We start from the raw sequence: 18,262 nt of genomic DNA, 5'->3' as shown, positions 1-18,262 counted from the left end.
CGTTGATTTCAAACTACTTTGGCTGAGCCTGCCAAAAAGGTTTTTTGTCTTAGAAGGTGTCTAGGAATGTTCCAGTCCTGTGAAACCATCTGGTTCATAGATTCCTCAGTTGCTGAAGTTCACAGCATTTTTTGGTTTTGTTTGTGTATTTTCAATTTAATTCCAATAAAAAAGATTAAAAGAACTGCAAACTCATTGTAACTCATTGAAGTGTATGCGATAGGTATTGCTGTGGTTTTTATGACAAGGCTGTACCATTACCTATCATCCACTCATGGCCACAGCAATCAGTCCCAGCATTCCTTCCTCATTTCTGTCAAGTGTAGTTCCCACAATCCAGTCTCATTATCTAAAACAGCACTCAATAATTTACTTTTGAAGTGTGAAGAGACTTTCATAGTGCCAAAACCCCAAACTTGCTTTATACAATTACTTTATCTCTTTTTTCGCATTACAGTCTTTGTACATGTGGCTGAGTAACATAAATCACTACTTTCTGACATTTTTGCCAACTGCTGAATACATTATTCATGAATGTTTATCTATTACTGCTGAACCAGCTCTAGAAATAGTGAAATAATATCCACTAAGTAATTTTAGTGTGCATTTTATTTTTATATACCAAATAATTTGAGAGTGTATTTTTTTTAATCCAATGTGCTATGTTCATTTTACAGTGTAATCTGGTTAAATTTTCACAAATGCCTTCTCACAAGGAAGCTGGACTAGCACATCTCCTGATAACTATTAAAAAGATAGAAAGAAAGTATTCCTGAATATGATGCCAGTTATGTAGCTAAGGGCAGACAAGTGATCACCCTAAATTCCATGGCCCAATTCAGTCAAATAATTATATTATTCTAAATGCTGTAGACATAGGTTTTTGCAAAAACATGAAGGTGCATATACTGGGACAGGCCAAGTTAAGAGCAGTTTGAGATCTTAAACAGACCTTTCATTACCTTACCACTGATTTAATGCCAATTCACATCCAAGGCTATTAACATGTTTTTAATAGTACATATTTGCCACATAATCAGTTTATGCCCAGCTTAAAGTGATAGTCTTAGGAAAAACCAGGTCATCTCTTTGGTTTTATTTAAATACAGCACTGTTTTCCATGAGCAAGGTGACATGGGCCCCTAATTTTTTATGACACATACAATACGGAAAAAAACCCATCATATATTTAATCGCTATTGCAATTAAACCACTAAAACATGGTGGTTTAATCTGCTGCTACAAACTGTAGAAAATGGGACCTCTGGTACTGCCAGTGAGCTTTTCTTCATTAGCGCCACACCCCTCAGTTTTCAGGTTCTTGCAGTCCTTTAACTCCATCTCATAGCAAGTTCTAAATAGGAGAGAGGCAATTTAAAAGAGCGGAGATATTTCAAGTTTTCATAAAATAGGACAAGGCCACTTACAAATCCCAAAATTCCAAACAAGTGCCCATCCAAAACATATTGCTTTACAGAAAGAAAACGCTCTTTAAAAGTCCCTGCACGATCCATCCAAATACAGATATTTATAGTAAATCAATATTAATTCTCTGTTACAAAACCTTGTACAAGACTCCCATCAAGTTGATGCTGTCACTTTGTAAATATTTTACAAATTGTTCAAAGCTACTTTTCCATAATAGCCTCTTCAAGAGTTCATTTCTACCTTTCATGACTAAATGTTTTGATTAAAAGGCTTATGATGTCCTGTAATTTATTGAACTTTTATTTTACTTGTAGACACACATATGTTCATCTGGTGTATGTCCATTCAGTGTATGCAATTAAGTGCCCACAATGCTGGTTTATTGACTGAAATGACAGGGGTTGCTGGAACCCAGACAGTATTTCAGGTCAATATCTTACTGAGTTGTTGTACTTAAGTAACAAAATAATGCCAGAGTTGTATGTATGTGCCAGGAATGCACAGATTAATTAATCTCATGACTAAGTAATTATGCAGAAAATGTAGTATTTAAATGTCTCCAGTCAGAACAATAGAACAGGCAAATGTGCTGAGAGGCCTCTAAAACATCTCATCATGCAACAGACAGATTAACAATTGCAATTAAACTCTCCAATACAATTTCTCTTAATAGCACCAATGTAAAAAGTGCAGACCAATCTGTGGTGAACAGGTAGAGGAGAACATTTCAAAACAGAGAAAAAATTCAAATGCCTATAATTTTTACTGAAAAAAACCCCTACCTGATTGCTTATAAGATTGCCAGAAATATATTTGTAAATGTTAAATATATCTGGGCTATCTTGTTTTATTGCTGTAGTTGTATGTTATGTAATGCAGGATATAAAAATGTATTCAAGTACATCATGAAGCACTGATGATTCCAAAGTTCAGCACTAAGACAGCATCTGATTTTCAGCTCCCAGTCTGCTATCAAATCGGATTGAGATAAACTGGGGCTAAATAACACCCATTAACTTTGCTTGGTCTCTTTATGACCAGGATTTTCTCTCTGGAAATATTTAGAGAAATTTTAAAATGGAGCTGTCATTTTTCTACTGCTAAGAGCAAAGTAGTTCACTTCAGAAAGTACCTTGAGTAATCATCTGGCTGCAAATGTCACTTTGAGGAAGGTCTGAGGAAACATATCTTTAAAGTGTCTTTTATATCTTGTTTCTATCTATTTACTTGGCATCCATTTTGCACATTTGTTAACCCAAGTGCTTGATCCTTTAGATGTATTTGTCATTGTAGAGAAAGCAGTATCTCATCTATCAGCTATCTGCTAGCAATATAGCACCTACCTGCTATCAGCTCTTTAAGCTGGGTTTATTATCCTAGTTATAATATTAGTACCATGACAGCTTAAACTCTAGCTCACTACCAAGAAAAAAACAGTTCTAGTAAACTTTTATTAAATTAGATTAAAAAATTTAATTTAATAGCAGAATTAATTTAATAATTTAAATTTAATAATTTAAATTTTAATTTAAAATAATTTTAAATTTTAATTTAATAATTAATAGTTTAAATTTAATAATTTAAATTAAATGTCTAATTTAATAACAAAAATGAAGTTTCTTTTCCTTCTAAACCTGTTAAAATGCTATATAGCATTTGTGGTGATAGGATACTTTCTAAATGCTGATATATGTATAGTCAAGACACTTAAATTGTGAAGCTTATTAGACACATGTTTTTCCTGATTCTGTTTAGGTACATCTAAAATGTCCCTCCAGTGCTAATAAACTGTCAAAAAATTAATTTGCTCCTTTTACCTTTTATTTCTTCTCCTTTAAGCACTACTGACATATTGCACATTTCACCCCCAGTCTGAGGTCATAAAGTCAGTAAAAATTGAGTATTTTCACAGTAATTTCTCAAGCTTTGCTTGAGTACAAGGCCAAGAAGAGGCAGAAAACGGGGGGAGGATGAGGGCATCATCATATACACAAAATGAAAATGAAGAAACAAATGCAACAAAAATCAAAACGACCAAACCCAAGCAGGTTTTCATGAAAGTCTGATCACTGGCAATAGAGAAAAACCTCTTATTTTGCCATCTCATATAATGTTTCTGTAGGGTGACATTCCCTACAACTGCAGGAATGGACTCTATGATAACCCTAAACTAACCATGAAGACCCCCCGGCAGCATTGTTTAGCTATTTGGAATGAGATTAAAATAAAGGGGTACAAAATACAGTGTGTCTATATGACCAGTCCATATTCAAAGTTTCCAAGCCAAAGAAATGCTGTTTGGGAAAATAATTCTCAAGCAATTCAGGTTATTAAACTTTACTGGGTTTTGTGAAGGGAACAGTGTTCCTGCTTTAGGCTTGTTGGTCTTACATATCCATCTTATTACTTCCCTGCAGATTGTGCGAAATTTTCAGTTGCCTACTAGCAGCTAAAAGCTGGTATCAAAGCCCTGCTTTAATTAACAGAAAAATGTACACAGAGCTCAGGGGCTTCACTCATTTTGCTAAATAGAGAAATTGACAGAGGTACTTGTTAATATGAGAAGATAATTATGGAAACTCGTATATAAACATACCTTTCACAGAAATTTTCACTTTGTGGCCTTATTAAAAGTGTCCAGTACTACTCTTGCTAGCAAAGACATGCAAAGCCTGAGGGGTGAGTGGAGAGCACCTCTCTGCTGGCTCCATTCAGCACTTCTTAGATTTAACCACTGGATTTTTCAAGGGTTAGACGAAGCAAATTTATTTCATAAGTTGATAAATACACTTTTACATCTAATTTAACATAGTACATTTTCATGGTGTCCTTAAAATAGGGGATTTTCCACAGGCTTCAGCAATGTCAAGTCCCCTTAATTTATTTTCATAGAGCATGAGAACTCCGTGTGGAAGTGTTGGAAGACACTGGCTGTATAACTCACTGTCTTGTTTCCAAAAGCAAAGAGAGAATTGTGAAAATTTTCAAAACTAAATTTTGCATGCTGTTGAATTCCTTTTAATTAATTATAATCTTTCATTACCTAATTTACTTCCACCTGATGCAGCTTTCATTTTTTAATTCTAAAATTAAGACTTTTAAAATGAGACTATTTATGTGAATTTAATGTTCCATGCAAGATTATTTATCAAATGTATGTATTAAATACAAAAGTAATTTGAACTTATCGTAATGACAGGTAGCACCAAATGGAGCAACTACTGGTCATAGGACTTGTTAATCTTCTGCTATGAATTATTTACTATAACAAAATAAAACATACTTGTTTGTTTTGCAATTCAGATTCTACTGGTTGCTTATTTTAAAAGAAAATTGAAGTGTTCTCTGATTTTTAGGCTCTACCTTTTTAATGGTTGTAGTCTTAGTATGGATTTACATACCCCCCTGCTTCCCCCAAGTCAATAAACTAATGTTTGTTCTATGCTTCTTGATTAAAATAAGAAAAAAACCGCATTGTGTTGATGAACATCTGTTCAAGATAGTTAAATGCAGATTCATGTTTATTGTTTAATTTGCTGGGCGCTCCGCATCACTGAATTCTCTTCCCATGGGCATTCTATACCTCTTGATATTCAAATAGGCCTGCATTGTTCACCTCTCACCCAGTCAGCACATCCAAATATTGACAATTTTATTCTGCCACTGCCACACCTGTAGCTGCTATGAATAAGATTAAGCAATATCCTTTAGAAAAAAGGCATTGATTATGTCTATAAATAGGATGAAGAAATGCAAACTGCTATCCATTTTGGAAACAAGGGGCTTTATGAACATAAATCTTGAAAGATTTTGGTCCAAAATGCCTTACTATTTTCCCTAATATCTTTAAAGAATATTAAAATTATAACCATAATTTCAAAAAGTCCACATTATTTTGGTCTTGTCCAGTTTTACAACAAAATCATTTTTATAGAAATAAATTTTTTCAGAAGATTTCTCAAGATAAACTACTTAATTTTACATCATTCCTGTGAGGTGAATGCAATGTGGTGGAGTTTTTGTTTGTTTTTTTGTTTGTGGGTTTTTGGGGTTTTTGAACTTTTTTTAACTGATGAGAAAACAAAGATGGCAGGGTCACCAGCTCAATATAACAGTCATGACCCTATGGACTGGAAAATTCTAATTCTTAATAATTTAGGTTAAGGTTGTGTGTACATCTATTTCAGATGACATAAGACATTCAAAATGCAATTTTCTAAGGTCTGATGAGACATAAAATAAATGAGAATTCATATATTCCCTCCTCTCTGGCCATTTTATAGTTACCAATAGACTCAAAATAACCACACAAGGAACTCCAAGTGTTGTACCATTGCAAAATAAAACATTCTACAGGAAAGTGAAGTGCACCTGCTCTTCTTTTAGTTGGAATTTTCCAACTGTCTTCTGTGTGCTCAGCAAAAGTCAAATTCTGATTTTAAGGAGGTAAAGGATCTACCTAAGAGGTGGATTTGCTCCAACATTCAAAGAAGTGAAGAACTAACACACAGTTTTCTCAGCCACAGTCCAGACTCAGATATAGCAGAGTAGACCAAATTTTTATCCCAAAGGATACCAGTTAGATATTAAAGTTTCCAATAAATGCACTAAACAGTATTAAGGACATTTACACATGTATCTTTTCTGATGCAGTCAAAAGTCTCACATATGACCTTGAGAAGTTCATGATTTCTCTGGAATTTACATCTGGGAAATCCTCACAGTAATGATTTCTCTCTCTTCTACATACACTGTAAACTCTTCAAATCAGGATCTGTGCCTTCTTACATATTTATTTCACTAAAAATTCCCAATTAGCACCAACTCATCATTGCTCTCTGAGTTCCCACAATATATAAATACACCAAGAATTATTTGAGTATTCTTAGTCATGCAAATCAATGTCAGGAGACATTTTATCTCATTAAAGAGAATGTCAGGAGCCTCTTCATCCTACTTATTCTGCAATTGGGGAGCATTCATCCACCTCACAGTGGGTAGAAACACCTCTCACTTTCAGAAGATATGATATTTTTATGCACTCACTTCTATACAGCTGTTATTAAGAAAGCAGTCACATAATTTTTTATTCTAGTAGTGGGAGTCCATAATCAGATCAAGTGCTTCACTAGTAAGGAGAATTCAAGACAAATTATAAGTCATAGATAATTACTATTAATAGAAAATATGCCTCAAGGAGAATGGAGTTATTAGATAAACATCACTGCAGTGTTTAGTAGCTTGGGAGCGGATAAGAGAAAGGAGAATGACTTGCTCTGGGATTCCTTCACCCTGTAGTTGTAGAAAGGATAGAAAAGATTTTTTTTTTTTTTTTTTAGAATCCTTTCCTTTAGAATCCTGCAGATTTCCTGTAGGAGGCATGAGGAACTCCAAAAGTGCCATCTTGAAACAGTGCAGTTTTTGGTACCTGCTGCAGGAGAGATCACAGCTCCTCAGCCAATGCAAAGGTTCTCTCACACTCCTGCCTCAAGGTATCACAGCAGCAGTGAAACATGAATTATGTATCAAAAATAAGATTTCGTGTACATAACCTGGCTGCTTTAATTTGAATTTGCATAGAGGTGACATATTTTGCTAGCTGTGGTAAGCTTTATGCCCTGTGCTAGATTAAATGTTTCCATGCTTGGTCCTCTTCTCTTCTGAAACTTCTTATAAATTTTTTGTTCTTCCTTTCATCACTACCCCAAAAGCTGGACAGCATGTCTAACTGAGGCATTTTAACAGCAGGGAGATGATCCCTGTGGAATATTGCCCTGCACAAGGCTGCTGGAGGGTGAGAAGGAGCACTTAGGCAGCGGGAACACGAGAGCTGACATGAACACTGTCTTCTTGGTGTTTTGTGAGTGAAAAACAGACTCCATGGGAGTTACATGAATCACAATCCATATATCTAGCTGTTTGAGTATTTGACACATTACATGGGATTTCCCAGACACAGTTCTGTGGCTTTTTTGTCAGCACAACAGCACAAGCTCACAGACATACAACTCCCCCCATTGAAAAGCAGTGCCAAGTTTGGCACAGTTTGATCACCCTCTTTGTAAAGATGTCCCAGGACATCTGTGAACTCAAGTGGGAGGCAATGATAGCCCTCTCCTGCCAGCTGGCTGAGGGGTAGCAGGGATGTCAGCTATGAAACATCTGCTCTTCTACCAGCAAGAGTCATGGTGGCAAAGCTGCTTTCTGACCAGTGGGGGAAGAGATAAATGTATATTTTCTAATTATGCAATTGCACTCTCCTGCTTATTTTCCATTTGGGAAAGCAGAGGAAATTGGCACAACTAGAAGTTTTGCTTACTAAGGCACATATGGAATCATCATCACATACCAGAAACAACAGTCCAACAATTTTTAACATCTAACCAAAGTAATGACGAGAGTTATGATGTCAAGTAATTTGATGCAAAGAAAGACAACAGTGGTGTAAAGAAATGAAAAGAAATGACATGAGGAAATATTTGAAACCAAAGGCTAGATACTATGATCTATATGAATTTTTCCTTTATAAGTCACAGCAATCAGAAGGAGCATGATTTGTCTTTGAGACACTTCGCAGAAGAGCTAGTTCATGAATTCAGGAACCTATGGTAGATTTATTTATACATTGGAGGTGTGCCAGAGCAGCCCTCTGGCCATCATTGGCCACAAACACACCTGGATGGACATTTCAAAATGTTCTGCACAGCTCAGCAACTTGACTTGTGCCTGACAACACTGCAAGGTACACGAAGAGGTACTCAAAGCAGGTTGTCAAGTAAAGGAAAACCTTTAGGATGGAAGCTTAGGCAAATAAAACACAAAAAAGGAAAGTAAATAACTCTTTCTGCCAGCATTCCGGTTATAAGGAGCAGACCAGATGCCTGAACCATGTGAACATGTACAGAAAGTGAAAGGATCCCTGTTAAGAAAAGTGAGGTGGGAATCATTAGATAAGGACTTAATATTTCTAAATGCTGTGTGCCCCCCGCCCCTCTTTAAATCAGGGGAATGTAAAGTCAAATCCATCTTTGGAGCTGTGCTTGTCAAAAGCTCTCAGAAGCAGATTTTCAAGCTCTCACTGTTGATGTTTGTAGCTGTGTTACCAAGGGAGGAGAGCTGACAATGAAGTGTCATTAAAACCATACAGCTAAACTCTTCTTTTAGGAAACAAGCACTAATGTAACATAAAAATTGTTCAGGTATTCAGGATTTTTTTCGTTGTTGTTTTATGTATATTTTCTTGGCTTTCTTAAAGATGGGAATATCTCTTCCAAATCTGATGTTTGAAAAGTACCCAAATAAGGCTGGCTAAAATTAGAATTAATAGAACTAGAATAAACACAATTTCATATTAGTTTTCATCTGTTATTATTTTCAGCTCTCCACTTAACTGAGAATGATCATGAACAAAATTTATTTCTCTTACTAATGATACAGTCCTCTTACTCTTTCATGTGAGATCACTCAGATTGAAATGCACTAATGAGGCTTTCAGAGCTGAGCTCACATTTCCCATTTTCTTTGAGCATTGCTTCAGAAAGCAGATTTGCTATTCGTGGAAGTAGAGAAGATGAAGAAGTTTTAAAAATGAACCCAGGGTGGGTCCAAGGAATGATCTTCAGGATGCACCAAGCAAGAACATGGGGGTAGGATGACAGAGGAGGCACTGTGAGCAATCTGCACCCTTACAGCATTCCAACAGTACCTAATATTCTGTTTTTCAAAGGTGTAGAGCCTGAATGCTAACTCATTAATTCATACAGAATCAGGGAGGTGATGAGCTGTGCAGGTCCATGCTACACCAGAATAAATCAGTATAAACTCAGCATTTCCAACAGACTAGGAAACAGAGACACCAGGAATGGGTAAGAAAGAATCTCCAGAAGTTCATTTGTATGCAGCAATAGCAAAGCACTCTTGCTCAAACACAAAATAAAACCAAAACCCAGAACTCTCACACAGATAAATTTTTACTCCATAGTTGGTTTTTGCTCAAAAAACAAAATAAAAGTTAGAATAATGGCATCTTGTTTTCACTAGTATCTTAAGACAGCAACAGTAGATGTATTAACAAGAGGCTAAGCAAGTTGTACCTGAATGTTTTAGGTTGGGAAGATTTTTCTACTCTTATTTATATGCTGGATATACATTCAAAACGAGAATAATGTGGTTAGAAATCAAGAACCCTACAAAAAAGAGTAAAAAAAATAAGGGAGAATCAGAAACTTACACAGAAAAAAATTAGAAAAATGCAGTGCTATAAAAGGTCAAAAATAAAAACCTGTGAATATTAACAGGAAGGCAGGAAGAAAAAATGAATACTAAACACCATTCCAAACCCTTGAGAAGGTGATTTCAAAGGAAACACGGAGATAAATGGATGACAACATGCATAATAATGAGCCCAAACCAATTCTCAATTACAGTTCATTATCATTAACTATTTGAAAAGTAAAAAGCAGATAAACAACTAGGCCTGCTCCAGTAGGAGTTGAGAATTGCCTCGCAAGAGATGATTGCCTCTCAGGAATTCTAAGTAAAGGCAAAGAGTGTTTCTCGGGATGTAACACTTAGGATTCCATTCAGATAATGAAAAGAGACTTGGGGAAAGGGGAATTGAGCTGTATTATCCAGTAGACAGCATACGAGTCATAATATTCTGAACCCTCTTAAATACATCCTCCCATGCTGGCTTGAGCACCAGGTTGCAGTGCAACTCCCCTGACCTTTCCACCCTCATTTAACCTTTCCATCTCTCACCCAGCCCAGCTCACTCTGAAGAAATGCCCTGTCAGCAGGTTCCAGGGTCTGCTGATTGTTTTCCTGGTTCTCAATACTGTAGGAACCTTCCCTCAGGATTGCTGACTAAACACAATTCCCATCCAACAGCATACATGCTGGGGCTCTATTCGCAGCACACACATTATAGGTTCAATGTCAAAAATTTCCTGCCTTGTAAGTATAAAATGAGTCACCTGCCTTGCTTAGATTAAGTTTTGAAAGGAACAAGGATATCAGAAGGGGGCAGGATTTAGAAACTAAAAGACCAATGAGACTGGCAGAGACTCCTTCTCCTCTCAGAGACTGCTGCTCTGGTAAGCCTAAGCCATCAGAGTCTCCTTGGAATGAGTGTATAGAGTTTGACAACTTGCAGAAACCAGAAGGATTTTGGTGACCGCTGGAGCTGGAAATGAAAGGAGAGCTCAGCACCTCCTCAGCTTCACCATCTACCAATACAATCAGGTTTTAATGTTGGTAGTCTGGCATCAAGCATTGCATTCACAGAGCAGATGAAGCACCTAAAGGAAGATTCTGGAGCACTCTCCAGCAATATAATCGAGGGTTTGGCACCAATGAAGAGATTCCCAGAGTGGCACCTTGGAGTCAGCTGACAGGAGGGGTGTAACTGTGCCTCCCCAAGGATCCTGCCCTCCCTTGAGGCCCTGGCAAGGGTTGGTGCCTGGAGGATTCTGTGGGTGTCCCTGAGTGGCACAGAGGATCCAGTTTCACCTCCCCCAGCTGCAGCACTCACGAGTGGATGGGCCCTTCTGCCATGGCACAAGCAGCATCTCAGAGCCAAAATTTCGTTAATAGTGTAACCAATTTTAAACCTGTTTCATCTGTATTCATTTTTTTTTCCTGTGCCAAAGCTTCATAAATAAACAATTTATAAGCTTTTTTCCACCAGACTTTTGACCACACAGAGATAGGAGTCAAATGGGTGACAATTTCTGTTTCTATCAGAATAGATGTATTTATGCCCTAACTATCCCTATTAAAGTCTGTGACAAGAAAGCAGTGGGTAAGAGCTCGGCAAAGAAATAGAAGTCTTGCAGTAATTTGGTGGGGAAATGAGAAAGGATCAATGTAGTACTTATTTTCGTTCTTTTACTTACTAAATATTATTTACAAACCTATAACTTTTGCTAAATTCTATGCATTCTTGGTATTTTTAATCTTTTGATGTTACAAAGTCTTCTGCTTTCATACCTCTGTTATAGACAAAATAGGAGGCCATTTTGCTAGCCTCTAAATTTTTAAGGTTTTCATAGTTGGAGCTTAAAAGAAATTCATATCCTGCCACTGAGTTCTCAGTGATTAGTGATTCCTTTGATGTGAGAAACATTAGTTTTAACTTTGTAAAGTAAGGTTTGCTTTAAACTTTTATTACCATCCTGCATCTAGTCTAGAGGGAATAAAGTATCTGTGCGACACTAGACCATTACAATTTCTAGGAACATTTTATTTCTTAATCAAAGGCCAAGAGTTTGTGTAAACCATCAGAAACAGAAACTATTTGGGTTTATTTAATGGTGCTGTATGACAAAGCTACCAAACAAAGAATTTGTTCAGAAATTAAATTTCTTTGAACATTACAACATGGTTCTAGCTCTTTGTGGTGAAATCAGGCAACAATTTGGGTCTGTACAATACACAATTAATAATGTTTTTTTTACCAAAGCTAGTCTTGTCCAGTCCTGGTCAGAATTTCAGAACAAGTCAACAAGTCCAAAAGAAAAAGTCTATCATTTTGAAGCCTTTTCTCTAATGAAATTAGCAGCTTTGATGCCCAGTTCTACACAAACATTTCCAACACCTCTAAATGAGAATTATCTAAATTTCCAACTTTTTAATAGAGTAAAAAGAAAACTACATATATGTATTTGTTCTATATTTGCATTTGAGCACTAAAATTTAGGAATTGTATCCTGATATTTTGAAAGCATTTATTGAAAGATTTTTTTAAAACTAATTACACAGCAGCTTCTGTGTTGTACATAAATCTGGTTTTGTTTTACTTTTTAATTTGATGTTGGATGCTGTCCCATAAGAATAATTATTTCCCAAAGCATTTGAAATGTATCTGGTCAGTACAGGGTTTGGGAGAAGAGAGCAGAAATAATTAATCTGGATAAAGAACTTGAACTGTAAGACTTGTCCATTTGTGCAGGCATCCTTCAAACACTTAAGCCAGAGTTAACTTTTTACAAGCTCTTTGATGAGAAGGCCTCTATTGACATTTCTTTCAGCAATTAACAGTATCTTTTCTAAATTCAAATGTGTTTAAGTAGGCAGGGCTAAGGTAGAAATCAAGGAACAGAGAAGCACACAATTACAAGACGTATTCAAGTCATATACTCATCTTTCGAAGTATCTCCCAACACATCAAGTCCACCATTTGCAGGTAGCAATTGATAATAATGGTCTGAAATTACTTTCTGAAGCAGAAATTTCTACACAGAATTAAGAATTATCATCACTTTTTATTTGCTCTTTAAGCGACTTTCCATATCACTTATAGGAGACTTACACAGATTCACACAACTCACTGGCATCTCACATATTTATGAAGTTTCATTTAATCTTCATTACAGCAGTGTGGTTTTCATGACTTCTGGCAAAAAGATAATATGGAGAATTCACACAGCTCTTTACCAAAGCCTCTACGGAACTCTCAACACCAGCAACTATTCTCGTACTCCTAAATATGTGTCATATGTGGTATATATTAGGAAAATTTAAAAAAGGGGAAAAAAGCCATCCATAATTTATTTAATATTAAATTCTTTCCCCTGCAGCTTTGATTAACAAAGTTCACAATTGAAGGCATTTTCTGCTTTATTGCTCAGTATTACAACCATGCCGATTTTTTTTCATTTCAGAAAACATTGCAATGTAACATTTACTATTGAAAATGTCTTACCGACTATCAAGCTAACAAAAACTTTCACCATTAATTTCAATAGGCATAAACCTTCAAATTCATATCAAGAAATTTATTTTGCTGCTTTGCTAGTAAGCAATTAGGGGGTATTAGGGGATTAGGGGGGTATATCACCCACTGATCATTTTAATGCATAGCTATTGCAAAAAACATTGGGTTTAACTAAAAGCTTTAATGTCATCAGCATCCATGAAAATGGAGCATAACAAATGTGTGAAAGAGAGACCTCTCCAATCTGAAAGTTAATTTGCATGACATTATGACCTTGTTTGCATAGTAAAATAATAAAATATTCCTTTTAGCAAAGACTGGCATTCTGAATATCCCGGAAATGCCACACTGAGATCTTAATATGTTATTATTTATATTTCAGCTTCCTCATTTTTTTTCCAGATGGGTGTAATAACAGAAAAGAAATCCTTATTATGAGAGAAAGGGTAGGATTTTTTCCTTTAAAAATCCAGAATAACGTTAACATATATTAAGAGACCAGTGTTAAGCTATTGTCGGTCCTCCTTGTTAATACTGCACTGTGTTTTAGAGTAATACACATGCTATCATTTTCTGTAAGAATGTCTATTGCTCAGAACAAAATAATTTCCTTTATAAAAAGCTGAAGTTTTATTATTATATTCATTAATGGATGAACAGAAGGAAATAAGGCAGGAATACATGTCATCTATCAGCACAAAATCTGAAGCACTCAAGTAAGCAATAATGTCATATTAACCTCGAAGACCACTGAAATAAAAAAAATAAACTTTGCTCACAGCCCTAGCCCCTAGTTACCTCTCTGGCTGCTGCCCTGCCCTCCCCGACTGCTGACTTGAGGCCATCACGCCTAAGGCTGCTTCAGTGAGAGCAGTGAAAGAGGAGTCTGTGGCCATGAAAAAGCTGAGCTACTCCCAGCTCCTAACAATGGCAGCAGCTGATAACACTCCCAAATGGATCCCTTCAGCCTGTGTCCCATCTCACATTTGAAGGAGATGGACAGACTTGACTTCTCCAATAGGAAAGCCAAGAAAGAGACAGCCAATGTACAATCACATTTAGTGTTTGAGGTAAATGATATTTTGATGTATTTGTAAAGTATTTGTCATTTATGGAATCTAAGCTCCAAAAGTATTTTCAGAAAGTATCATAAATCCTTCTGTTCTATACATAATGTCACTGCACATGCATATGTAACTTGTACTTGGGAACTTATCAAAAGATTCAGGATGCAAGACATTTTCCCTAAACACCTGGCTTCCAGACTGGCTCTTTAGAAAGTATTCATTCAAAACATAATGAGAAGGAAAAAAAAAAAAGTTTTATGGTTAGATTACAGTAATTTCATGAATACAAGCCGCACCAATTTGACCAAAATTTTGGTGGAAACCCGGAAGTGCGGCTAATATTCCGGGGCGGCTAATACATTAACAAAATTCTAAAAGCTGCCAACACGGAAGTGAGAGCCCGCGGCAGCCCCAAGCCAAGCTGGAGCCCGGCCGGCCCCGGCAGAGGTGGGAAAGCCTGGCAGAGGCGGGGCCAGCAGTGTGGGGGGCGGGCGGCAGAGCCTGAGCCAGCAGGGCGGGGCAGGGGGGCGGCAGAACCTGGGCCAGCAGGGCGGGGGAGCCTGGGAGAACTGGGGCTAGCAGTGCAGGGGAGCATGGCAGAAGCAGGAAGGCCGGCGGGTGGGGCTGCCTGGCAGCGGGGGAAGCCCAGCAGAATCGGGGCCAGCAGCGTGGGGGAGCCCGGCGGTGCGGGGGCCTGCAGTGCCGGCCAGGGCGAGGAAACGCGGCGGCGGTGCAGATGGGAGGGGCCCGCCGGCAGGGCTAGGGAACGCGGCGCGGCGCGGCCGGCGAGCCGGGCGGCAGCAGCCCGCCGGCAGGGCTAGGGAACGCGGCAGCGGGGCGGTGCTGACGGGAGAGGGGGGCCAGCGAGCCCGGCGGCGGTGGCAGTGGCTGGCCCGCCAGCAGGGCGAGTACGTAAACAACGCAGCGGCGAGGCGGCCGGCATGCCTGCCAGCGGCGGCAGTGGCTGGCCCGCCGGCAGGGCGAGTACGTAAACGCAGCGGCGAGGCGGTGCTGACAGGAGAGGGGGGCCAGTGAGCCCGGCGGCGGCTGCAGCACCACCCGGCCAGCCCCGTCAGCAACCATGAGCGGGCCGAGCCTTCCTGGCCCCGCCCCGAGCCAGTAAAGCCCTCTATGCCGCGATCCTGTTACTAATTGGCCAATTTGTGAAAGCTGCGCACGGATTCTCGCGACGAACGAAAGTGCGGCTAATATTCGGGGTGCGGCTTATCTATTGACAAAGACAGCAACATTGTTGAGGCACCGGAAGTGCGGCTTATAATCCGTGCGGCTTGTATTCGTGAAACTACTGTAAGCATTCCAAACTCTGCCTGACAAAGGGATATACATATCCCAAAGGCAGGTAAAAGATTATCTAATGGCAGTCCACAGTTAAACTCCTATTTTCATACAGAACTATCTGCTCCTTCAAAAAGAATCCAAGAATGGCTCTTGTTTGCTGGAAAATGGTATTTAAATAACAGTCTGTTCTTTTCAAGAATTTAGAGGTGTAGAATATTCCAGTTGATGGCCAAAATATTCTTGTTTTCTATTTATTATTTTGCTTCTATTCTCTCCAATATGTTAGCACGCTCCTGTTAATGAAAGTGTTACAAACCACTGTATGATTCTGTGATTACCAGAAGTACAACTGCGAAATCAGAGAAAAGTGGGGTCAAAAATGGGGTGAGTCATTCCCAGTCCTTGGACTGGAGGGGAATGCAGAGTCCCTGGCAGACCCACTCAGCCCAGGCCCAAGGACAGGCTTAGCCCAACCCCATTTGAGAAGGATTCACACAGGGTTCAGACATGCACAGCAGCAAGGGAGTTTAGAATCTCTGACATTAGACTTCTACATCTAATTTATATCCCATGAGATTTTCCAGATATACAGTCATTACATCTGCAAAACAAATATTGACTGTCTTCAGGGAAGGGGATGAGCATTTCACTCAGTAATGCAGAGAACAAAAATTGGAAGGGAAATCTAAAGCTCTTCTCAGAAGATAGAGGCTCTGACAATGGGAGGACAGGGGGCCTCACCATAGTCAGGCTGCTGACAGAGCTGCAGGGCTGTGCACCAGTCTCTGTTTCCTTTGTACTTATTTTCCCTTTTCTTTTTCTGCTGCATTGTTCTTTCCCTGTGCTTGTTGCCTTTGCTGCTTTCTAGACTGTGTGGACATTGTCCAACTGCCAAATGTCAAACCTATTTGACCATGAGATCTCCCCTTCCCTATGGAAGGACAGAGCCTAAGATATTCTAGGCTAGTCCTCTGACCTTGATGTTAAAGAGATCATCTTGTGCTAATTGTCTGGAAAAAGAAAAACCAAAAAAGTATTCTTAAATGACTTCATTTTCCTAAGACTGACAATGCCACAGAATCATCAGGTCCACGTGGGACATGGTGCTGTTGTTCAAAGGCAAAACCCTCTTTTATTCTTTATGGGCATAGAGATAAGATCTGAAATTTCTGAAGAAAATTATTACCTCTAGCATTTTCCAGCAGGTCTGAGTTTATGTAACAAATGTGATAAATCCAAACCCCAGATCTTCACAGCACACATACACTGCCTTTGAGGACTGCTGGGTGCGTAGCAGGAGTGAGCTAATGCTGAAGAGCACTGGCTGAATCTGAACAGAACAGGAGCTGTGGTTCACAGCATATCTAAAAGCACTGGTCTTTCCCCAACATCTCAGGAGAACTTGAGACTTCACTGTGTGCCTGCTGCTCCCAGCACAAGGGACTGGAGGGGTGGCTGGGAGGGATCCTTGTGTCAGTTCTTGCCATGATCTGGGGAAACCAGTTAGACAGCAGCTAAATGGCTGTTGTGTTCGGCAGTTCAAGCACAGGCCACTTTATCCAGCCAAGCATATGCCATTCAACTGCTGCTGTATTTAAAGTGGTACTGAAAAGAGGACTAGTAACACACATGCTGCTTCTGATTTTGCAGCAAAATCTGAAAGAAAATAGTGGCACCTTTTTTTTGTGATTCTTAATGGGAGAAGACAGTTCAACTTGAAAAGAAGGAACTAGAGTAAATTTAGAGCAAAGACAATTTGAAGAGATCTAGAGAATTTGAAGGTAAACTACAGAAAGATCACTTAGTAAATTTTCAAGATTTGGATACTTCATAAAGCCTCTGAGGTCTTCTAGACTACTGACACAGCTACTTTCAGAGAAAAACACATTCTGATTGAATGGATGTTGGAAAGATAACTTGAGCAGAGTGCAATGTTAAACTCTTTTATCAGTGACGTGAAATGGAGTCTTGTCTGCTGCTTGCTGTAGTCTTACTGAAAGCATTATGCCCAGTTCACATGAAAAAGGGACAAACTAGAAGAGCCATAAGAGCAGATAAGACCTGAAGCAGTTTGTGTTTGGTTAGCAGGTATGGCCAGAATGCTCAGCTTAGTAATGTTCTAGACAGAGCCCAGGAACTTTATAAATAAAACAGCTTTTTTGTTGTTGTTGTTTATGGTTGTTTGGTTTTTCATCAGTTTGTTTGGTTTTTCATTAGAAGGAAATGAAATACTGAAACCATAACTTCCAAAGAACTACACAAATAATTTGAAAACTTTTGGCTACATGAGTCTGTTACTGGTAAAATCAGTCACACATATGGACATATAAACTTGCAGAAACATAATTTCATGGATTTAGAAGGAGACATTACTATTTTCTCTCAGAAAAATAACTACAGTAATTTCTTTCTATTTTGATGGTTTTCTGCAAACAGCATAGTCGAGACTGTTAGCAATGAAATAATGTCTTTCCTTTGGCAGCAGATTAAAGAGTCTGCTTGACAGGAGTTTGTTTTAGAGAACAAAATATGAACATCCTTATTTTTACTATGCAGATATTTAGTTCCTTCTGCTGGGCAATCCAGTCATCTGCTTACCCAGTCCTGTCTACAGGTAATCCTAGATCTTGTCTGGGATATGTTTGTTAGAGCAAGAAGCAAAGGACTTCAGAGTTTTGGCTGAAATAATGATCACTTCAGATTTATTTGGGCTATACTCATTCAGTAGTGCTGTTGACAAGTCACATCACTC

The sequence above is a fragment of the Catharus ustulatus genome, chromosome 15, assembly GCF_009819885.2.
Source record: "Catharus ustulatus isolate bCatUst1 chromosome 15, bCatUst1.pri.v2, whole genome shotgun sequence".
Classification (NCBI taxonomy): Eukaryota; Metazoa; Chordata; class Aves; order Passeriformes; family Turdidae; genus Catharus; species Catharus ustulatus.
The sequence above is the reverse complement of the archived record's forward strand: the minus strand, read 5'-3'. Positions refer to the sequence as shown.